We start from the raw sequence: 24,512 nt of genomic DNA, 5'->3' as shown, positions 1-24,512 counted from the left end.
TTTGATGCAGTCTTGTGTGGGCAGACCTATTAGTGTTGATTAGATTGTAATCCTTTGATTGAGTACTTCTATGGAGATGTGACCCACCCAACTGTAGGTGATAACTTTGATTAGATGATTTCCATGGAGGTGTGGCCCCACCCATTCAGCATGGGCCTTGATCAGTTCACTGGAGCCCTATAAAAGCTCAGACAGAAGAAGCAAGCTTGCTACAGCCAAGAAGGACACTTTGAAGAATGCACAGGAGCTGAGAGGAGCTTCAGCTTACAGAGACATTTTGGAGGTGGCCTTTGAAAGCAGACTTTTGCTCTGGAGAAGCTAAAAGAGGACAAATGCCCCAAGAGCAACTAAGAGTGACATTTTTGAGGAGCTGAAGCCTAGAGAGGAATGTCCTGGGAGAAAGCCATTTTGAAACCAGAACTCTGGAGCAGATGCCAGCCACGTGCCTTCCCACCTAACAAAGGTTTTCCAGACGCCACTGGCCATCCTCCAGTGAAGGTACCCGAAGGATGATGCATTACCTTGGACATTTTATGGCCTTAAGACTTTAACTGTGTAACCAAATAAACCCCCTTTTATGAAAATCCATCCATTTCTGTTGTTTTGCATTCTGGCAGCATTAGCAAACCAGAACACCCACCTGCCTGTTACTTCAGTATCAATGTACTCTTTCTTGTCTACACAGTGACTTTCTCAACCCCAGGTGCTGGGCTTGTATAGTGAAATGAGAAGCAATACGCTTAGTTACATTAATAATGAAGGCAGAGAGTTAATGCTGAGACTTCCTTTGTTGAGTCACTGTCAGGGAAAAAAAAATATATATATATATATATATATATATTTTATATATATATATATATAAAATAAGATTCCTCCCATCAAGACAAATAACACTTTTATATTAGTTTACATAAATAAGTTGTGTTTTTAGTGCATAGAAAAATGCTCAATTCTCATTCATTTATTCTAATAAAATTGTTAAATGCCATAATCTTCCCAGCTGACAGTTATTCCCATAATGATCAGTTCACTTTACTGCCAAAATGCTATATGATGCTATTTTTGTAGGGAGCTCTACAGTTTGCAAAGTACTTTTGTATGAATTAATTTATTTGATCCAGATGATCAAAACATCACACTTACAAAATGGTGAGTACCCTGATTACTTAGAGTAAGTTTTAGTTTTACTTACATGCCATGCCAAAGATTTATTGCTAAAATATGTATTTTATTGCTATGCATGTTACATAGTGGGTAAAGGAGTTATCGGGTTATTCTTAAAGGTTTCCTTAAGAACACTTTAACATGTTCTAAACTACTCTATCTCTTTTTTATTCTGAACTCCATTTCTAAAAAGACTATTCTTTTTTTGTTGTTGAGGACAGCACCACAGTCCTACATTAAATAAGGACAACAGGTAGAGTCCAGTCTTAACATGGACAAGATGAATAACCTACAAAGCCAGTCACATGAACCAGCACTGCTGGGTTTCTCTTTCAGACACAAGCCTTCCTCAGCTCACAGGCACCTCACAGCCAACTACACCTGATGGAAAAGTACAGAATGTGCTGAAGAGCCTTCAGCAGGGTCGGAATGAATCAAGTTTTTGAAAACGCTAGCACTGACACTCTTAAGGGCATTAAAAACTGCCAAAAAGTGGGCCAGAGAAAGGAAAATATTAAATTCTTGCTTTGGAAATGAAATAAGCTTCAGTGGCAGAGAGATTCCAAAACGAGCCGAGAGATCACTCTGGTGGGCACTCTTACACACACCTTAGACAACCTTTTTTAGGTTCTAAAGAATTGGGGTAGCTGGTGGTGGATACCTGAAACTATTAAACTACAACCCAGAACCCATGAATCTCGAAGACAGTTGTATAAAAATGTAGCTTATGAGGGGTGACAGTGGGATTGGGAATGCCATAAGGACCAAACTCCACTTTGTCTAGTTTATGGATGGATGTGTAGAAAAGTAGGGGAAGGAAACAAACAGACAAAGGTACCCAGTGTTCTTTTTTACTTCAATTGCTCTTTTTCACTCTAATTATTATTCTTGTTATTTTTGTGTGTGTGCTAATGAAGGTGTCAGGGATTGATTTAGGTGATGAATGTACAACTATGTAATGGTACTGTAAACAATCGAAAGTACAATTTGTTTTGTATGACTGCGTGGTATGTGAATATATCTCAATAAAATGATGATTAAAAAAAAAAAAATTCTTGCTTTGGATTTCACAGCTTAGTTTGATAATATTTACCCGAAATTTCATAGTTTGGCTTTTATTTATTACTATTTTCTACCCTCCCTGGAAAAAAGGTGTATTCAGATGTTTAAGTTCATTTTGAAATCAAATAAGGAGTAGTCTGACTTTAAAAGAAAATTGATAAACTTATGACATAATTATACTAGCCTTTCCTGTTTACCAATATGAAGCTATAGATTTTCATATTTTTCATATAGATTTTCATATTTTCATATATTTCATAACACCACTGAAGTAGATAGTATCATAAAATATTCATCCAGGAAAGCTAACATGAGTGAACTTCTTCTTATGTTCCTTTAGACAAGAACCCTCATGTATTTAAACTTATTTTCACTTAACTACCACAAAAACAGATTGTGCTTTCATTCCATTTATAGGAAAGAATCAATTGACTACTTCACTACGTTGTTTTTACAGAGATTCCCCTTTAATTTTCTTCTCTAATTCTTCTCCATTGCCTAGTGGCAATGAGTTTTTTGAGTTATAAAGTTTTATTTTTAATAGCTTGTATAAAAACCCATTTGTTCTTAACCTGTAATTTTACATGCCTAAATAGTATAATTTTGAAGAATTACTCTAAGATTTGTTAGCACTTGCCAAACATTAACTTTTTTCTTATATAGGACAGTACTTACCTGTCAGGCATTATACTTGTATCTAGCTTTAGTGGACTAGTGATATGATTCTATGATTTTTTTTTTTTTTTTTTTTTTTTAACCAGGGCATTGACCTAGAGCTCAATGTTTTATTTCACAATTCAAACTAAAACAGGGAAGCCATGGGTGTGTGGAAAGAAGTGGGGAAGGTAGGGGCAGAGCTTTCTTCTATTTCCCAAACATATGGATGCCTATTTCTGCCAGTTTTAGGCCTGACTCTTCATTTGGTATTAACATAACAAACTGCTTTCAAGATTGGCCCTGCCTGCCCCTGGAGCTTTGAGAGCCTTTCAAAGAAGTTTATCTGAGCTGCTCTGGACTAACCAAAAATAAATAGTCTCCCCACTTCCTCCAACCTATCTTCCTACTCACCTCCCTCCCTTCTTTCTACTTTTTTTCCCAACATTTTTTATTGTAAATATAACATATATACCGAAAAAGTGATAACTTTCAAAGTACGATTTAACAAGTAGTTATAGAACAAATTTCAAAGAATGTTATGGGTTACCATTCCACAATTTCAGACCTTATTGTGAAATATAACATATATACAGAAAAGTGATAACTTTCAAAGAATGAGTTAACAAGTAGTTAGCAAATTTCAAAGAATGCTACGGGTTACAGTTCTACCGTTTCGGTTATTTCCTTCCAGCTGTTCTAATACCCTAGAGACTGAAAAAAAAAATTATATAAAGATTCAGTATTTGTAATCATTTGTTAAATCCTATCTTGTCTTTTGCTACCCCTCCCTCTCCTTTGATCACTATCTCAATCTTCAGGGATATCTGGGCAGTGACTTCCCTAACTTGCTCACATTGAAAAGGGTGTCAACATTATGGTGAAGGAAGATGCATTTGTTTGACATTCTTGAAGAGGCTATTTACTCTGGGTTTGGGTCTTATCTGGCATAGGAACACTCTGAAGGATTTAAGTTTCCGAGAAATAAATTTAGTGAGTGAAACTTTTATAGAGTCTCCAATAGGGGTCTGGGTATTCTTTAGGATTTTGGGGACTACTGTTGATTAGGGCTTGGCATACTGTGGCCATTTGGAATATCTAGCTGGAGTTTGCATAACAGTATCCTCCAGGACAGCCTCTCAACTCTGAGATCTCTCAGCAACTGAAACCTTATTTTGCTACCTTTCTTTTCTCCCCCTTTTGGTCAAGAAGGCACCCTCAATCCCTTGATGCCAGGGCCAGGCTCATTCCTGGGAGTTGTGTCCCATGTCACCAGGGAGACTCACTCCCCTGGGAATCATGTCCTACATATGGGAGAGGGTACTGAATTTATTTGCAGAGTTGGGCTTAGAGAGAGAAAGGCCATATTTGACCAACTAAAGAGGTTTTCTGGAAGTGACTCTTAGGCATAATTATAGATGGGCTTAGCCTCCCCTTTACAGCCATAAATTTCACTAGAGTAAGCCTCAAGATCATGGGCCTGACATATTAAATAGCGGGTTCCTAATTTAACATAGTATATGTTCTGTCCAAGATAAACAATCAATGTCTCACACCATCTTCACTTAGTTGTACAATTGTCACCACTCTCAATTTTAAACAATTAGCATAACCCCAACCAAACACCCCAAAGCTCTTATTACCCCCTTATTATTTATCCCTAGTATTAGCGTGGTACTAGTAAGGTATTCCTATTAAATATAGTCATACAATGCAATAGGTAGTTTTTCCCATATACCACTCTGTTGTTAACTCTTTGTACTAGTGTCATACCTTAGAAGTAGGTCCTGCAAGCAAACACTTATTTATATTTGTAGTGCTAATCTGTGGGATATATGCCCTTACACAACCCCTTTCAATCATGTTCACCTTCAATACAGCACTCATACATATAATCCCATTAATGAGCCATCATCACCCCTGTCCATTTCCATACCCTTAAGTTCAACCTTGTTTAACAGGTCTGTAAATATGAGGTCATCATTCTCCCTTGTCTAGCTTCTGTCTGTCCAAGATAATCAATGTCTCACACCATCTTCACTTAGTTGTACAATTGTCACCACTCTCAATTTTAAACAATTAGCATAACCCCAACCAAACACCCCAAAACTCTTATTACCCCCTTATTATTTATCCCTAGTATTAGCGTGGTACTAGTAAGGTATTCCTATTAAATATAGTCATACAATGTAATAGGTAGTTTTTCCCATATACCACTCTGTTGTTAACTCTTTGTACTAGTGTCATACCTTAGAAGTAGGTCCTGCAAGCAAGCACTTATTTATATTTGTAGTGCTAATCTGTGGGATATATGCCCTTACACAACCCCTTTCAATCATGTTCACCTTCAATACAGCACTCATACATATAATCCCATTAATGAGCCATCATCACCCCTGTCCATTTCCATACCCTTAAGTTCAACCTTGTTTAACAGGTCTGTAAATATGAGGTCATCATTCTCCCTTGTCTAGCTTCTGTCTATCTCTAGGTCCCCTAGATTCTATGATTTTTATTCAGTATTTTACTTTAATAGTAGAAGAGGCACTAAAAGTTCAACCTTCTGACTAGAGGGTATGGTAGAAGAGATGAATATATTTTATTTCAATAAAAGAAAACAAATACATTTATGGTAATTAACCCTTGTAATCAGAAGGTTAAGGCTTGCGGAATACTTAAAAGAAAATTCTAAATTCACAAGTCCCTGTAGAATGTCCTCAAAACCTGAAGATATGCATTCAACAGGACTGACTGCCAACATCCCAGTTAATTTGTTTTCAGATATATCCAATCATAAGCACTAGACCTTCACAAACTTATAACCCTCCCCAGAATGGAATTCTATTGTTACCTGAAGGCTATCAGGCAACTTACAACCTTTCCAACTTCTGGATATAGATGAGGATAAAATTAATAGTCTCCTCCTACTTCACTGAAGGTTGATCTTTTCTTACCATAACTTGCTTAAATTGATTATATGCACCTTATTATCGCACATATTTCAACAGTTTTAAAACATTTTTTAGGAAATAAAGAGTAAGTAAAGTAAATTGTTAGCAAATGCCATACCCTATGATGCTTTTGATATCTGTACTACTTACAGAATAAAGATAATCATATTTTCTTGAATTCAAAGTGGTTGATTACAGCACTGTTTCACCTGAAATACATAGCTCTCATTTTTATAATAAAAGATTGCATTGAGAGTTTAAATTCAAATCTTCATTAGCCAAAAAAAAAAAAAAATCAATCCATATTCACCTTCAGGAATGGCTTATGTTTCACATTTCAGATGGATCTGTTATGAATATTTAGGCCAAATTACATGGACAGCATGAAAAACGTTTTACCTATAAAAGGCTCCTGCAAAACAGTAAGCATATTGGTGCATCTGTATTATGGTGAACGGAGTTAATGGAAAATGGTAACTTCACAGCCTTTTATTCCTCTGAAACCCTAGAGAAGTTGCAAATCTTGGCATCAGAGGTGGTTTGGGAAGGCCGGTATCTGCTTTGCAGGAATGGAATGCTGTGTCCTTTGACTGTAAACAGTGCTAAAAATAGATCCTGAAAGGCATGATTTTATATGATATTATTTCACCAAAAGAGAGGAAAAAATATATCTTTCATCCTGAACAAACCCTCTTCAAAGTTTATGTTTTCAATAAACCTTTCACTGAGAACTGAAAATATAACTTAGTAATGCAATAAATGCCCTAACAAATAGATCAGATTTTTCACTTAATGCCTTTTACAGGCTTAAACCAAATGGAGGAACGGAAAATCACCTTTTGCAGTCTGACTCCTACAGGAAGAATGCCTTGCTGTTACGCTTTTTAAGGAAGGCAGGGTGAATTTATATCAACTTTTGTGAATCTTGGGGCATGATAAAGGAAGACTAATACCAGCACAGTGAACATTCCACAGAAATCTTTCTCCACATGTTTATTTCCTTGATCCAAGATAAGAAGAAAAACGTGAAAAGGAAAAAATTTTTGTAAAAAAAGGCAAAAGATAATACAGTTTAGCACCCTATGCTGATAAAGAAGGTATGTTTTCTTACCTTTTAAAAAGCAGATTTCTATTGTTTTGCAGATTAAAGATATTAAATAATTACAATTAGAGAAAATTACCAGAACAGTTCTCCCAGTTAAATCAATGTAAAAGAAAATTCAGCAAAGTGAAGTCAGAGGTCATGAGCTATCGAAGGCAACTAAAGAATCATTTGCTGAGGACTCTATACCTTTCAGCTACTTTTGTCTTAAGACATTGCATCTCGAATTAGAAAATACACTCATTCGTTGTGAAACAAAGAACTGGCCTGTGCACCTACACTTAAAACAAGAATTGGATTAAGACTGTTGAATAGCTATGCTTCCTCTGCAAGCATAGCTTGCAGGGATACTTTTTCGGAAGGGATACTCTTTTGGAGGGCCGGATATTCTTTTGGAAGAAAAGACAAAATCCCTGCTAGTGCGAATTCCTCCTGCAAGGAGCCTCTTCCGTCTCCCATGTCACACAGTGTCTTCCAGATTGCACAACGAGAACCAACCACTGTTGAACTGTGTGCTCTCCCACATTATCACAAAAGACAAGCAAAATAAACCCCTCTTCTATATACCGTGGGAAGTTATACGGAGGAAGAGACATTTATGGAGCATTTCCTATGTGCGAGACACTTTCCAAGTTATCCCCCTTATTCCATGTAACCAGCCTATGAGGTCATCATTGTTCCCACTTCACAGATGAAGAAGCTGAGGCTCAAAGAGGAGGAGCAGCCACGGTCACATGGCAAGTGACAGGCAGGGCGTGCTATGTGCCTCAAATGCTGGTGCTCTCTTCCCCATGTCATCCCATCCAAAAGCTCTATTTATATCTTATTTTTTTCTCATTATAGAAGTAAGATACGATCACTGTACAGCATTTAGAAAATCTTAAGACATATAAAAGAAAATAAAGGCAGCTCACACGTCCGTAATCCAGAGATACTTCTTTATTCATTAGATTTATCTACTCCTCTGTGTGTAGGTCACAGCAAATGTATAATTTTGTTTTCTTTTTGTCATCTTTGTCACTGAGTACATTTTTTAAAAGCTCTCCTTAAACTTCTGAAAGTCAGACTTAACTCCACACTGAGGTCATACCAGCTTTCCCCTCTAGGGGAGAACAGGAAAATTTTTATAATCAGCAAATTCAGACATCCCTGTTGAAGGTGCACGCTTTTCTTTTCACTTGCAGTGTGTACTTTCATCCTCATTTTGCCACTCGATATTCCCTTAATATTGCAGCTGGTTTACCAAATATCCTCCATATGAAAAAACATGGCCACAGGCATTTTATATTAGGCCAAGGCCTAACAGTACACTCGGCTTTGTGACTGCCATCCTGTGGGTGCCATGAAAAAAAGAGATAAATTTCACTTTACTACGTAGCTCAACTTTTAATGTATTTGTATTCATAAAGTTTGCTATATCCAGAAATTTCATTAAAAGAGGAGAAAACAAGACTTCAAGGATAGGTGAAAAACAAGGTATAGCTGCAGTGGAAGGGAGATGTAAAATTTGTATGTTTTTCTTGAGAGTATGTAGCAATAATACTAAAGATAATATTTGTAAAGTAGAAAAACAATCAACCCAAATTCTATTACTCAAACACAACTATTTTCATTTTGTTCAGTTTACATTTTTACAGCTATATGCTAGTATGAGAAAATATAAATTGGGCTTCATCAAAACTTTTTAAAAAATTGTGCATTAAAGGACATTATCAAGAAAGTGAAAAGACAATCTACAGAACAGGATATAGCACAAAATTTGCCATTTTAATAATTTTTAAGCCTACTCAGTGGTATTAAGTACATTAGATGTTGTCTAATCATCACCAATATCTATTTCCAGAGCATTTCCGTCATCCAAAATAGAATCTCCCTTCACCCAGACCCTGGTAGCCAATATTCTACTTTTGGTTGCTACAAATTTGCATATTCTAGGTAGCTCACGTGAGTGGAATCATACAACATTTTTCCTTTTGTGTCTGGCTTATTTCAGGCAACAAAGTTTTCGTGGTTCTTCCATTTTACAGCATGTCTCAGAACTTCATTCCTTTTAATGGTGGAATAATATTCCATTGTGTGTGTGTGTGTGTGCATAGTATATTCTATTGTATATACACTATATTTTGTTTGTCCATTCATTTGTTGGTGGACACAGGTTGCTTCCACCTTTTGATTATTGTGAATAATACCAATATCAACATTGGCATACAAGTATCTGTTTGAGTTCCTGCATCCATTGAATGTTTTGGGTATTTACCTAGAAATGGAAGTGTTGGGTCATGTGGTAGTTCTATGTTTAACTTTTTGAGGAACTGCCAAACTGTCTGTTCTCATCAGCGACTTTACTGTTTTATAGTCCCACCAAGGATACATGAGGGCTCCTATCTCTGCATCCTTGCCAAACTTGTTATTTTTCATTTAAAAAATAATAGCCATCCTAGTGGTTGTGAAGTGGTATTCACATTGTGGTCTTGATTTGCATCTCCCTAATGGCAAGTGATACTGAACATCTTTTCATGTGGTCATTGGCCATCTGAATATCTTTGAAGAAATGTCTATTCAAGCCCTTCACCATTTTTTTAATTGGGTTGTTCTTCTTTTTGTTGATGCATTGTAGAAGTCCTTTGCATATTATGTTATAAGCCATTATCATACATATGATTTCCAAATATTTTCTCCTATTCTGCAGGTTGTCTTTTCACTGTCCTCATAATGCACTTTAATACACAAATTTTTAAAAAATCTTGATGAAACCCAATTTATCTATATTTTCTTTTGTTGGTCATGCTTTTTAGTGTCATGATCCTGAAGATTTTCCCCTATTTTTCTTCTAAGAGTTTTGTGGTTTTAGCTCTTATATATAGGATGTTGTTCCATTTTGAGTTAATTTTAATATATGGTGTGAGATAATAATCCAATTTCATTCTTTTGCATCTGAATATCCAGTTTTCCCAGCACCATTCATTGAGGAGACTCTTTTTCCCCCAATGAGTAGACTTGACACCTTTGTAAAAAATCAGTTGAAGACAGATGTGTGGGTTAATTTCTCAATTCTCAATTCTATTCCACTGGTCAGCCTGTCTACCCTTGTGCCACTGCCACATGCTTCGGTTCATATAGTGTTGGAGTCAGTATTGAAATAAGGAAGTGTGAGTATTCCAAATTTGTTCTTCCTTTTCAAGGTGATTTTTGCTATTTGGGGCCTGTTGCCCTTCAATATGAATTTGCAAAAATTTCCAATTCCACAAAGGAGGCTGCTGGAATTTTCAGGTACTACTTTTTTTGAAAATCATAATATACAAAACAATAATGAGACTCTTTGGGGAACTAGGATTTTACTCTGTTGATTTATTTCCTTGGGAGAAAGCCTAAAGAGTGCAGTTATTAGGTCAAAAACACATCCCCAGGCTTCCTGTTAGAAGTAAAGTAAAATTCCAAGCTGCAGCCTGAAAGGCCACTCTACTCTCCAAGCTCATCTCCACTCACTGTCCCTGCCTCACCCAACTCTTACCACTAAAGACTTACATTCCTCAACTAATTCTTATTTCTTACTGAGTGCCCACTCTGTGTCAGCTCTGTTGTCAGTGCTAAGGATATAGCAGTGAGCAAAATTCACAAACTCACAGCCTTCCTACGGCTTATAGCTTGCCAACGCTATTCCTCTCTCACATTGCCCTGTTTTATTGTCTCCATATACTTATTGCTTTCTAAAATTAAATTGTTTATTTTTTTAACTTGTTTATTCTAGAAGGAAAGCTCTATGAGGGCAGGAACCTTGTCCAGTGCATTCCTCAGCACTAGAACAGTTAGCTGATGCTAAACTGATGTTCTCAAATGTGCCATGCATGAATATCTTTATGGCTCTTAATACATGTTTCCAGGGTGTTTTTTCATGCTGTTTGTCAGTTTACTATGCCATCCTCATGAGCCCATTTCTCTATAACTCACCAGCATTGGTGGTGAAGAAAGAGGATATGTGGATCTTGGGGAATGGGTGCTAATGGAGGGTAGTTTGATGGTGAACATAGATTAGAATGAAGCTATCTATTGACTTGTAAAACATCACATTAAAAGGTTATTTATGCTGATTACTGAGGTTTTGGGCACCTCCTTAAATTTTGTATCCAAGGCAAGTGCCCTACTCACCTCCTTCTATTCCTGGCCCTACTGGAAATAAAATGACAAATGAGGCATATTATTTATAGATCAGCTCTTGAAGCTACAAAATAACTGAAGACAGGAAAATAATCTTTCTAAAATCAGTTTAAATGTCCCTATTTGAAAGATATGGAAAACCAATTGAGAGTTATTTTCAGGATTAAATGAGATAATGCATACAAAGAACTGGACACCCTGTGAGGTACATCTACTCAAACCACAAACATAGGTAGCTGTGGGTATTTCATAATAAATATTACTGCTACTCCTGTTGCCACTTGTATATGTGAAAAATTCAGTTGACCCCACTAAGTCTTTTAGGAATATAATACTCTCTCCCCAGTTAGTTTATATCCCTGAACATCCAATGGTAGAAGACATCTCATTGGAGGACTTAAAATTAACAGAGAAATTAGAGTTAGGATGATTGAGGTCATGAGTAAACCAAAGCAAACATGGCCTCATACATATTTTAAATGTTCGTTAAAATAAAAACAATGACAGGGCACCTCAAGTAAAAAGATTTTCAATGTTAACTTACAAACTTACAGTTAGAAACATTCTCTTGATAGATATGCTTCAGGACCTGCCTCCTAAGTTTTAACGAGATACTTGTAAATGTGTTTTGCTGTGAAACAGTCCAAGATAAAGTCTCCTCTTGCTCACCCCACCCCCTACCCTCCTTCATTCTCACGATGCTCGTAACTCTTTCCAAATGTCCAGTGTCTTCCTCATTGACTAACTCCCAGTTCTCTGGCCCATCTCTTATCTCAGTCCTTCCTGGCTGGCAGGCAGCAGGGTGCCAATGTCATGTCCAGATTTATTAAGATAACAGTACAAAAATGTGTCTTCTTCTCAGCCATCCTTATTGCTCCTTTTCTTTTCCCAACCCTTCCGTTCAAATGGCTCCCAAATAGACTGACTCAAAACACCTCTCAGAGCTACCGAAGCATCAAACTGACACCAGCCAGAATTCTGGGTAACTCCAACCTATGGTGGAGGAGGGATTAATGCAATTTCTTGCCTTGCCAGGGACTAATGCTAAAGTTAGTAGGAAGGAAACATTTTTCTCTTGTGTTTGTTTTGGTTTTGCAGTTCAAAGCCTGGAAAATAATTTATTCTACTCTATGATGTATGGTACAGTTAAACAAACCCTTCAGATAGTTTTTTTTTATTTCAGTAAAAATATTTTATACATTTCCTTCAAAAGACATCATTTCCTCCTACACTGGAATGTGTACTTTAAGAAGTGATTTTTAGCAACAAATTTGAAGACTGTTTTCCAACTCTATGCTATGAGAAAGGGTTAAGAACTATGGAAAGGTATCTTGTATTCTCCTAGTTTCCAAGCTCTTCCCTATGACTTTTCGTTTTTTCTCTCTTTCTCTTTATATATCTATACGAACCAGCATATGGTTGCAATCACCATTATCAAATAGTCTAAAGTGCTTCTGGGATTTGCAAATGGTTGTTCCCAACAGAGAAACAGTTGCTACCTTATAGAGACTCATGATTTATCTACAGACAGCTCACATGTCCATTAATAGGAAGCCTACCAGTATTGGAATGGCAGGAACTGGCTTCATCTTTGGCTACCCAGTCCTAAAGCCCATTACTAACAAAGCATTGACAAGAACTTCATGATCCCTCCTTCTTTTGCTCTGCATCCCTTGTAAACGTGGGGATGTCTATTCTTTTTCAAGAAGTTGGTCTCTTTTAAAGAACAATGTGACTACCAGCCAGCCTTGCATTCCTCTCCACGGCACAAAAATCTATTATGTGGAGGAGGTTGTGGATCTGGGGCCATGGGCACTACAAAGGGGTGGTTTGGTGTGAGTACAGAAAAAGCAGAGACTGTCTTTTAATGAAACTGAGCACAACCTTTGAAGTGCATGTTCCTTCATTCCAAAGTACCACCTGCCTTAACTCCACATCTGACTCTTAATAGAAAATGAATTATAATAGAAGGTTGCTACTCTATAACCATGGCTCAAATAAACCCAAAAATTGGCATAACTGCTAGAGCTATTTATCTTCTCAAGCAAGAATTCTATCTTTATAATTTCAATCAAAGAAAGAGAAATGAATAAAATTTAAAAGCTACACATTTATTATCATCTGGGGTCCAGCTAATTATAACTTACAGGCATATGCGGTTAAAACGAGACAGAAGCTGGTGGCATGACACATACCACTCAAAAAAATCTGCTTATGTCTTAGAACCAACAATGTCAGCGTAATGTAGACAAGTGGAGACATGTATTTGCAGGTGTAAAGATATGGGAGCATTTTAAAAAATGAAAAAGGGAAAAATTCTCATCTGATTATTTGGGAACTTACAAGAAAATGTTCAAAAGAATATCGAGGTTGCATCAGAATGGATAGTACACAAATAGGCTTTATTGGTAGTCAATGTAAACAGATGTTTCAGATATACAGCCAACTCAGGAAATGTACTAAAATATGCAGCTTGACACACTTGAGCACATTTTTCTAAGTTGGTTTATATCTGCAGAAAAAACTAAACAGGTTGACTGCCCAGCAGAATCAGTGCTGCCAAAACACCACACTTTGAAACTTATCTCTTTGATTTTTTCTATTCTTATCTCGAATATTTGATGGAGATAAGTCACTGTCCTCTAACCTGTTTTTCAGAACATGCTGCCCCCTGCAGGCCACATGGAAATACACGTACATGCAAGACACACATGAGTTCAGTAACACCCAAATTAATAGCATCATCTGTGAAGGTATGACGAAAAAAGGCAGAAGTGGATGGTTGTGTGTGTCTGAAAGTCATTAGGAGCAAGATGAGAAACCATCAACATTTATAATCTTCTAATAAATCTTACCCCTTCAGCTGACATACATATGAAAAATCTAAATAGTGCTATAGTCCCATCATTGCATTTTCCTGGAGAAACTTAAATGTGTGTCGACAGTCATTTTTCCTTTGTTTTAACCAGGGAGGAGAAGGTGTGGAAGAAAGAGGCAGAAGAATGGTTGATGTGATTTGACAGCTTTTACCAACCCCTTCCGAAGTATAGCAGTTTTGATTTAAAACTCAATATATTTAAACCTAGCCCTGGGGTTGGGAAATAAAAGTCAACGCATTTAAAGGAATATGCATAATCCTGTCCCTGCCAAGAGTTTAATCTTTTAAGCCTTGGCAGCAGTGAAGTAGTTAAAAATATGGCCTAAGAAATGAGAAATACCCTTCATCTTTACTTCAGATTGTTTCTTTCAAAACAGCCGTGCCATACCACACACACACACACACACACACACACACACACAGCTGGTATGTTTATTGGTTTAGTCACTAAAGGATTTAGCTGGACAAACATCACAAAGATGATGGCTGATTTAGTTGAATTTATGATCAAATGTTTTCCATTGCAGGAAGAGTGGGAAATCACTTATTGGGAGATCTGAATAATTTAAGGGAAGTTCTGTATTTGGCATTGTGTTTGTATATCAAGTCTGGAGGGATTAAATTCATCTGAGGCCAAGCACGGCATTCACACAGAGATACACAAAGATAAGCTGTATCACACTGCAACCAGGCCAGAATATTGATCCTTTCCTGTTAATATTTCTATTCATTTACAACTCATTTATAGTTTAAGTAATAGCATCTACACATATACACACACTATGAAAATTCAATTGAAAACCTCCACTAGATTTTTCTGAGATCAAAAAAAAAAAAAAAAAAAAAGTTAAAATGGCCTACAAATCCTTTTTTGAATAAAATAAAAAAAATGGTTTGGGGGTATCTAAAACATTTTTATATATTCCCTTTTGCTAAGGACATAATGAGATCTGTTGATAAAATTCACTATCATGGTGGACATAATGATTTAACATGGGATTTGTGCCTTAGGGTATGGATTGACTCATATCTGAAAGTAAAAGGCCAGTTACCTTGGAACCCCTGCCCGTTTCCCAGCCAGTGATGACAGGTACACCAAGGCCACGCTCCCAGCCTTTATTCATTGAGTTTCCAGAGATAAATCATTTACCTTCCCCACTGACACACCATGTTTAGCAAGAATAATTATTTTTAGTATAACTCTTGAAACCACCAGTTCAAGTGGACACCCCGAGGCCCGACTCCCCTGTTTCAGGCTTACTGATTAACCAGTGCACAGAGAGCATTGTTAGGAAGAGGTCTAACAGATTCTCTGAACTTGGTAATAATGATTTGTCTATGAGTTTCATTCACTGTAATTAGGAAAAATGTCTAATAGATGTGCTTCAAGATTTAGGATAAATCACAGTTTTGCATTAATTATCTACAATGCTATTTGTTAACATATCACTTTTAGGAAGAAATTGCTGGGAAAGGAGGAATCTTGTTTCTACACAAGAAATATTTTTAAAATAATAATAATTTGGTGATCAAGCAGTTCAGCATGTACACCTAGAAAGGTGGAAGGAATATTCCAGAAGATGCCTGGGCCCCGATTAGGAGTGGTTTTCATTGTTCAAGGACTATTACTTATTTGGAACTGAATGAAATGCTCTGACTGGCAGAGGAGGGATGGAGCTGCTGAAGAAACAGAAGAGAAGAGAACAATCCCCAAAGAACTACTATGTGCTTGATAAGGTGCCTACCAACTTACCCCGTATGTTACTTAAGTCTCACAATATTCCTGCCAGGGAATTATTAACATCCCTGTTTTAAAGATTGAAAACTGAGGCTCAGAGAGCTTAATAAGTTCCTGAACCTTTTACAATTCGTTAGTGGATCTGGGATTGTAACTCAAGTCCTCTGATACCAGTGATTTTGCTGGTTTCACTGTTCCAAGGCGTTTTCTCGTACTTTGTGGGAGTAATTAGCTTTTGCAGCCACCCTTCCTCTGTTCTGTCCTTTCTTGGTTCATATCAACAATAGTTACTGACTGTGCATTCTCAGTCGGTCAGCACATGGCGGGTGTATGATCAGCAGGCATGGTCTGTCTAATGTATGTGACCTCACAGTGGGTGGAAGTGGAGCCCCAGTTCCAGAGAAGACACCCCTAAATGATGAAGGAGGATGCTTTGCTCTGACTAACCATACCCCTTGGCCAACCTTAATTTTCATGACAATCAACCATGGTAAAGACTGGGGGGGTTGCATCAGATACTGAGGATATAATGTTAAAACTATCTCTGTCTTCAGTGACTTACATTCATCCTAAATTTTGAGGCTGGTAATTCACAAAATTCCTAAATATTTTCTTAATCAAAAGGAAATGACACTGATTATCATTGAAGAAAGGGATCGTATACTCAGTGATCCTTATAAATAAAGCATTAAAAACTTCTCCATTTCTGTTTATACTTTACTGCCTAAAATGCAGCAATTTTCAACATTCTGAAGCTTAAGCATTAGGATATGTACCCACAGGGGCTCCGTGAGGAAGACTTGGTTTTCAACTTGGGAGGTTTATTTAGAAAATGGAGCCCTTTTCAATAGCATCTTAAATGTGGTAAAAAGGAAGCTGAGCCTTTGCGATGTTTTCTGAGTAAAGTTATGGGAGATCAAGGGGGCTGGGAGCAACAGCAGAGAGGTGAATTCTTAAGGGAGTTCAAAAAGGGTAGAGAGCTGTGTGTCTAACCCCTAACAGTTACCAACAGAAGAGCAGGCAAGAGAGAACACAAGGAGGAGAAAGGAATAGAGCTGCTTGCAACGGGCAGTGCCCCTCAGGAGGGCTTCTGCAGGGGAGGAGGAGGGAAAGGAATGTCTGCGTCATGTTCTCTGATACTTCCACTATTCCCCCTGCAGATTTATTACACTTATTGAGTACTTCAGAGTGTTTACAAATAAAACATAGGGATGAGAATGAAAAATATAAAGCAAGATTTCTCTGGACACTGGAGTGCAAAATACAAGCACCCTTTAGCTTAGAGCTTCCAAGGCATCAGGCACTACACTTGTTTTACATTGTGTGAGCACTCAAAGAAATGAATACTCTGCAGGCTGATCTACGGTTGTGGTGCCCAATTTGGTTTAGTCATTAACTACAGATAGCTATTTAAATTTAAATTAATGAAAATTAAAACTTCAGTTCCTAAGTCATACAAGAGGATAATGGCTACTGATGCAGATGTAGGTAATTCTGAGGATATTTATTGTGAACCAGGCAATGTGGACCCATCACAGCCTGAGGCCTATGTTTGTTCCCTCATAGGGTTGAGACCAGGCAAAATAGACTGTCTCTGACCTGGCCAGGGCTGGGCTTGCCCTGCTCTGCTCTGCCTCACCCTATGACTCATTGCTGGATAGGAAACCTTGGTAACCACTTGTGATAGGCAGAATAGCCCCCAAAGATGCCCATACCCTAATCTCCGGAACCGATGAGTATGTTCCTTTCCATGGCCAAAGGGACTCTGCAGAAGTAATTAAGATTACAGACCTTGAAATAGGGAGATTAACTTGGATTATCCTGGTGGGCCCAATGTAATTACATGGGCCTTTAGAAGCAGAAAACTTTCTAGTGCTGGTGGCAAAAGAAATGAGGCAGAAACTCAGAGAGATCTGAACTGCGGGAAGGACATGCAACATCTGTGTGGTTGCTGGTTTGCAGATGGAGGAGGCAAGGTGACAATGAGTGCAGGTGACCTTGAGGAGCTGAGTGAGGTTCCCAGCCAACTGCCAGCAAGGAAATGGGGACCTCACTCCTACAACCGCAAGCAAGTGAAATTCTGCCAACAATCTGAATAGGTCTGCTCTCAGATTGTCCCCAAGAGTCTCCAGATAAGATTTGGGGGACATCAACATCTTTATGTCAACCATGTGAGACACAGAACAGAGAAACCAGCGAAGCCCATCCAGACTTCCGACCTCCATAACTGTGAGATAATAAATTAAGTATTGTTTTAAGCTGTTAAATTTATGGTAATTTGTTACAGCAATGAGAGAAAACAAATACACCACCTTCTGTTCAGGAGAAGCAGAATGTCATTTCACACTTCTGGAATCTCTTTTGGGGAAGAGTTCAAGAAAGCCTAATCTACCGTTCTCCCTTCAGGGACACAAGCAGCCCAGCTGTTGTGAGAAGCTGCAGGCTTGGGTTTTCCTTCCTAATGAGCTGGATGGCAGAAAGAAGGTATTAGCTGCACCATAAGCATGTATTTTGGATGAGGTGCTCAATACACAATCTGGAAGGATGAAAAACAATGGCTGTTGCCCTCTCCTAAGACTGGCACTTACTGCCAATTATCAAGAGAGAAGATGGATATTTTCTATCAGAAAGGGAACAAAAAACTCGGGCCCAACAGATAACAAACAGCATGGGGCCTGCCCTCAGCCATCACAAGGGATTACTGATGACAGTGAATACTTTGCTACAACAAAGAAAGATGTGGGCAGGAAATGTGGCAATGACCCAAAATGATAGAGGATAACCTCATGCGGGAGGTGGGAGCTGTGTGGGATGGGCGACAAATCTCAGCAGCAGGGCCTGAGTGGGTGGCTGCAGGCTTGTCATCTCTTCTCTAGCACTCGGATTGTCACAAACCCAGCCTTTATCCTCATGGCACATCCCACAGCAGTGATGCAGCAGACGCCCTAGTGAGTCGATAATGGGGGTGGTCAGTCTGCTGAAAACACTATTTTCCCCAGGACAGACGAAATCAAGTTTCCCCTCCTTCCTAGCTGTCCTGCTGCCTAAAACCTGGACCGGGAATGACCTCAGTTCCCAGAAAGGGTTTCCCTCTCCAATGTTGTAGTGAGAACAAAATAAAATCAGATATTGATAAGCCCACACAAATATAAGGGTTTTAAAATTAATAGTGCTTTTTTTCCCCCACCAGATTCACTGTGGGGTGGACATCCAAAGTTCCAATTTTCAAAAGCATTGGTTTTTATTTTAAGTTATAAAATGGAACACTAATATCTGCCCTGCCTACCTTACAAGATTCTTGTTAAATGTATAAGGATGTAACAATATACATGAAAACAAATTCTATTTTGCAAAAGTCTGTACAGATGTTAATTACCACTGCTATCCCCAGTACAACTATTACTCCCCGCATTGGTGATTATTTATGGAGCACCAAGTACACGTTCGGCCTTCGATGAGGCACATTTCAAATATTATCACGTTTATGTTGTTGCTATTATAAGTGATCAAGGCCCTTGGCACATCTGCCAACTTTCTTTTGGATAAGTTCTTCCTTGTCCTCCTGGCACCTGCCCCCAAACCTCTACTTGGTCTTCTTGGAAGCTCTCTAGAACCCCCTCCAGGGCCTAAAAAGCATTTCCTATTTTAGGTCCTTTCTTTTTCCTTTCAAAAATCCAATCTGCATTTTCCTAGAACAGTTCTCCTAGGGATTAAGGGTTTCAGTGGGTCTGATTGGCATCACACCCACATACTGCTTTTCAGTAATTGAACAGATGATTTATTCTTGTTAAAACGGCCATCCCCAGAAAGTGCTCTGAACTGTAACTTTCAAGCAGAAAGGTGAACGCTGGGATTTCCCAACAACTCCATGTGTGGGTGCCCAAGGTCAGGAGGAGAGACTGCTTGGATCTGGCGTCCATGAGTTAAAACTGTACATTTCTAAGGGTGTGGAATGTGGTGAAGACTGTACCCCACGGAGCCTCCCAACGCCGGACCTGAAGCTGCGCTGCGTTGCTGGGCAGTCGGCGATGGTGGCTCATCCTTTGAGCTCAGAGGTTGGAATTCCAAAACCACTGCTGTACTGTGAGTTTGGCACCCCACTAAACCCATCTCTAAAAAAGTAAACTGATGATGTAAAGTGTAATTTCTTGGAAAATATTGTGAGAAGAAATATCCAGGCACTAAATGAAGTAAAAAGATTACTTTGAAGTTAACAGAACTGCAACAAAAATGATCAACAATGAAAAAAAAATGTGAAAGTGGAGAAAGATGATTTAAAGGTCTGGCTCAACTCAGCTGCTCCGCCTAGCGTCAGTAACACTGTTCTCACATTCTGCTCACATTTCTAAACAACTGGCAAAGAAGCTAAAGCTCTACTTCACTTTGCTATATATTATTATTTTACAAAATTTTAGAGCAATTTAGAACAATAAGGCAGAGTGGAAACAGGACCTTTGGGTTTCTTGAAAAGGAAGCAATTTGAATATTAATGCAACACATCAGGTATGAGAACAAGAAAAATATAATACAGAACAACCAATATAATCAGAGCGGCACTGTCATTTTTCTATAGATGCTATTTAAAGTATGTTATATTTTATGTACAGGCAACACAGATATCTAGTCAAGTCATCTTTAAAATACAATTTGGAAGTTAAACATTGAATCAGAACTTTCCAAGAAAAGTTCAAGAACACAAGGTTAGGAAGCATTTCTAAATCTTCTAAATGAGGGTTTGGGACTCGACTGGTACATTCAAATATCCGCAGGCAAATGTTTTGTTCTTTTCTGGTTTTGTATCTCCACAAAGGTGGCTTCATTACGATGTCTCTGTGTTGACTATAAGTTCTGAGGAGAAATCCAGTTGAACATAACTAACAGCAAGGATTGTCGGCAGAACCAGAGCACGTGGGTGCAGGGAGCAGGGAAGGGTCAACCTCTACCTATCCAAGCCTGTACACAGGCCTCCATTTACCAGCCACCAGCTAACTGTGCTTTCCAGATCTGTCTTCTGCAACCTGGTGGTTTATCCTTAGTCCTCTATTTGCTACCTTCAAATCTTCAAAATTGTTCAGCCGTTAAAAAGTTACAAAACAAGCAAACGTGTTCCTGGAAACTTCCCCTTAACTTTGCTGGAGAGCATGCATGAGGGCCTCATCTCCAGCCAAAATAATAAAAGACCTTTCAAATGGCTGAGATTTTTGCTTCATTGTGCTTACAGGCCACTGTCGGACAACTATAAATAGAGAGATTTGGAAGAAAAATAGGGAGAGTCTTTTACAGCTCCAATGAAATAAAATGGAATTTTATGAAAGCAGTCAGAAAACAGTACATGTTTTTATAAAATTAGGAGTTGTCTCCCTTTTACCCCAAACCCCTTAATAAGCAGGAAAAGCCCAAATGGATCCTGCACTTCCAATATGAGGGAATAAGAGGACTTTTTTTCTTCATTAATAAATATTTATTATTCTGAATCTTAAAACTAAGATTCTTTCTTCCTATTACCCTTTGGAATTTGGACATCTGCTGGATCTTTTGACTTTTTTTTTTTTCTCCATCATTCCTTTGTTTCCCCATAAAACTAAAAAATCATTCAAAGGATAAAATTATGCCCATGGTCACTGATATAAATAAAGTCAGTGGGAAGTGCATGGGTGTAACCTAGGGCAGACTTGGCCCCCAAATAAATTGTACTGCTTTTATAGCCATTCAAAGATACTCGAGGGTTCATTTCTCAAGAAATTCCTACTCTTTTAGGCAGGTTACTACAACCACTAACTTTAAGAGCTGGGTTAATACATAGTTTTAAAAGCATTGTTACTTAATTGTGAACAGTTTCTGACTTTTTAATATTAATCCACCCATCTCATAACTAACCCATCTAAATCGAATTCAAATTAGTTCTTGCAAATTAATTCACTTTATTTTGAGCCTATTACTGCTTTACAAGAGATCTCACCAATTGCCTCAGTTTAGTAATTGTACTATAGACAAATTAGCTGGTAGCAATGGAGAAAGCCAGCACTTATTTGTCTTTTAATGCAGTTATTCTAGACACCACTGGTGAATGTGACAGATTTGGAATGTCAAAGATGGTTACAAGGTCACAAGTCCATTTGGAAAAAGAATCAATAATATAATTACACTGGATTCAAATTGGCTAGAGGCTATAGCAGACTGGAATAGCAAAAGTAACATTTTAATAATATTTTTAGAGAAGACTTTATTACTTAGAAATAAAAATTTAAGGCAACAAAAGTAAGACTTACGGGGACTTAAAAATAGTATGGTTCTAAACAACTCATTTTATAATTTAAAAATCTTATCTCAAGCTCAGCTTTTAATATTTTCCTTAAAATGTTTTAAAAGCAGTCCAAGACAGACACATAAGGACAAATATTGCAGGGTCTCACTGATATGAACTAATTATAATATGTCAACTCATAGACATGAAATGTAAGTTACCAGTAATTAAACTTAGACATTAAAAGAAGCACAATGCAAATAGTTCTAAAAAATATTCTTAAAGCAATTTAAGAACGAGGCTAAAGAATGGGGAGTGGTTGCTTATTAGGAGCAGAATGTTCAACTAGGGTGAACTGAAACGTTTGGAAATGGACAGAGGTGATGGTAGCACGTTGTGAGAATAACTAACCGCGCTGAAAGGTGTGTGAATGTGGTGGAAAGAGGAAGCTCAGAGTCACATATGTCACCAGAAGGAAAGTTGGAGGTTAAAAGTTGGGAATGTATAAAACAGTGAATCTTGTGGTGGGCAATGTCCATGATTAACTGTACAAATATTAGAAATCCCTCTCATGAACTAGAACAAATGTATGACACTATAACTAGAAGTTAATAATAGAGGGGCACATAGGAAAAATATATACCTATTGCAAACGATAGACTACACTTAGTAGTATTTTAACATTCTTTTGTCAACAGTAACAAATGTATTAAACCAATACTACAAGTCAATAACGGAGGGGGTTGGTTAGGAATATGGGAGGATTTGAGTTTCCTTTTTTGTCTTTCTTTTCTGGAGTAATTAAAATGTTCTAAAAATTGAAAAAAAATTTCAATTGTGATGGATGCACAGCTGTATAATGGTACCATGGGCAACTGACTGTACAGTTTGGATCTTTGAATAATTGTATGGTACATGAACAATTTCAGTAAAATAAAAAAATTAAAAAATAAACACACACACACACACACACACACACACACACACACACACAAAGCAGTCCAAGGGTGAGGGCTCAGTTTATTAAATGACTGAATTAATTACTAACTGTAAAACAAAAGCACATGTTGGTAAATTTTTTTAAATTACAATTCTGCCAGCTGATTAAAAAAAGTTTACATAGAAATGTAATACCTCTTTCAGAATTTGAACCCTTGTTTTTTTGGTAGAAAAATTGTAAATCCCAATCTTCATGTAAAAAGCAAATATTTTTGAAGTGATCTCTTAAAGAGAAACTTTTTGTTTGGTGAAAATCATATTCTGAAGAATTCTCATTGTGCTCAAAAGTAAAAGCACATTTACCGATATCTAGCATTTTTAGAAAAAATTAAACTTAGACATTAAAAGAAGCACAATGCAAATAGTTTTAAAAAATATTCTTAAAGCAAAATACCAGAGTGTGGCACACCCTGATTAATGTCAGTGAAATTAATGACTGTGTTGTGACACGAATGTTGCCTCTTGGGAAAAGGAAAGCTTCAGGTTTTAGATGGTCAGAACACAGTAAAACAATGCAATGGCTTGCATGCTTCTTCAATTTTCTTTTTCTTTTCAAAAGACATGAAATAACCTATTTTCTCCTGGGATAGAGTGATGCCAGTGGGCAAAACTATCTCCTCTGAGAGACATCCCAGTAGCCACTAAAAATGACAAAAGTCTGTTCATCTAAACATATGTTACGGTGCCTAAAATGGCAGGTGCTGAGTACAAGTTGCAGAAAAGATTGACCAGTGTCATGGTGTAAACGGTGTGGGGTCACATCCACAAGAGGGCAGTGGATGTGAGCAATATCACTCCGCATCCTCTACAGACCTCCCTGGGTCATCCAGACCATTCTAAGTGGGTAAGAATGCCATTTCTTTTACTGGGGTCATCTAGCTCTGCCTCTCTGGAGGAAGGAAATGGGCAGTTATCTAAATAGGAGGCCATTCTCCACAAATGCTACTACGTGCATTGCATTCAAAGAGAGGGTTTGAGATGTCATTGCTTTATCAAGAATTGTTTTACAAAGTGGTCACCTGTTTGGACAAACTTTTTCAGAAATTATGAAAAAGAAATGTGTTCAATCCTTTAATTAAGGTATGAAATGTATACTGAATATATTTCCTGGTATATAAAAGTCCTTAATTAATGATCAGTAAAAAGCTGGGTCTGGGTGAGGAGCACACACAGAACACTACCAGCAGAGGACATGCCACCCAGGTTCTGTAGAGGTTAAGTACTGACCCTTCAAATGTCAAATAAGAAGTCCCATGTTAGACAAAGATAATTAGAACAGTGTGTTCTCCCAAGTACGAATTAAATAAAAATAAACGACCAAATCCTTCAAATAAATCACTGCAGAATTTAATGTATTTCATTCCATGAGTTCCTACAATATAGTGTCCACCATATCTAATAACAGTATTGTAAGATTAAAGGCATTTTTAATATGAAGAGGTTTTTTTTCTTACTTTGTATTTTTAATAACTGCTGGTGTCCAAAATTGAAGTAAATACTGAGGCTGGAACATAGGCAAAATTTTGTTATGATGAATCACAGTTTATTTAATCAAAGGAGTTTTA

The 24,512-nt window shown here is 37.6% G+C and overlaps 1 protein-coding gene across 5 annotated transcripts in view; it reads right to left on the bottom strand.

Annotated features, from left to right (window-relative positions):
* CDK14 (cyclin dependent kinase 14) overlaps positions 1-24,512 on the bottom strand; it is a 678,858-nt gene that overhangs the window by 102,482 nt on the left and 551,864 nt on the right. The gene's annotated exons all lie outside the window — the stretch shown is intronic.

Source organism: Choloepus didactylus, chromosome 5 (genome assembly GCF_015220235.1).
Source record: "Choloepus didactylus isolate mChoDid1 chromosome 5, mChoDid1.pri, whole genome shotgun sequence".
In the NCBI taxonomy this organism is placed as follows: Eukaryota; Metazoa; Chordata; class Mammalia; order Pilosa; family Megalonychidae; genus Choloepus; species Choloepus didactylus.
The sequence above is the reverse complement of the archived record's forward strand: the minus strand, read 5'-3'. Positions and strand labels throughout refer to the sequence as shown.